Genomic DNA, 854 nt, shown 5'->3' with positions numbered 1-854 from the left:
TTATGAAAAAAAGGAGAAATTTTAATTTAAAATTCATAAAAAATAGATAATTAATAAGGAGACCATTTGATTTGTAAAGGAATGTGATTTAAAACAGCTTTCCCTGATAAAATTGAACATTTACTTGGCAAAAAATTCATAAAATTGAAAACACTATGGAAAAAGCTAGTGAAAAATTCAGGAAAAATACTGAAAACGTGAAGAAAAATTAAAACCCCAATGATAAACTATAATCAAACTGAAGAGAAATCAAAGAAAGTTATGAACAAGGAGAAATTTGCTTTTAAAATTCATAAAAAATAGAAAATTGATAAGGAGAACATTTGATTTGTAAACGAATGTGATTTAAAACAGTTTTTCCTGATAAAATTGGACATTTACTTGGCAAAAATTCAAAAAATTGAAAACACTGTGGAAAAATCAAACAAAAGAAATATCAAGCTGGGGAATTCATGTGGAGGTCAGAGTGAAAGCAGGTGTGAGTGGAAGCAACAGAAGGAGTCATGGCTGCCAAAGTGTTTGAGTCCATCGGAAAGTTCGGCCTGGCGTTAGCAGTTGCAGGAGGCGTGGTGAACTCTGCTCTATATAATGTGGATGCTGGACACAGAGCTGTCATCTTTGACCGATTCTGTGGCATACAGGACATTGTGGGAGGGGAAGGGACTCACTTTCTCATCCCTTGGGTACAGACACCAATTATCTTTGACTGCCGCTCTCGTCCACGGAATGTCCCGGTCATCACTGATAGCCAAGACCTACAGAACGTCAACATCACACTGCGCATCCTCTTCCGGCCAGTGGCCAGCCAGCTCCCTCGTATCTACACCAGCATCTGCGACGACTGTGATGAGCGG

General features: G+C 38.3%; 1 pseudogene; it reads left to right on the top strand.

The window, feature by feature from the left end:
• The first annotated feature begins 503 nt into the window (after positions 1-503).
• On the top strand, positions 504-854 carry LOC114635401 (annotated as a pseudogene).

The sequence above is a fragment of the Grammomys surdaster genome, unplaced genomic scaffold (assembly GCF_004785775.1).
Source record: "Grammomys surdaster isolate TR1022 unplaced genomic scaffold, NIH_TR_1.0 103356, whole genome shotgun sequence".
NCBI classification, from domain to species: Eukaryota; Metazoa; Chordata; class Mammalia; order Rodentia; family Muridae; genus Grammomys; species Grammomys surdaster.
The sequence above is the reverse complement of the archived record's forward strand: the minus strand, read 5'-3'. Positions and strand labels throughout refer to the sequence as shown.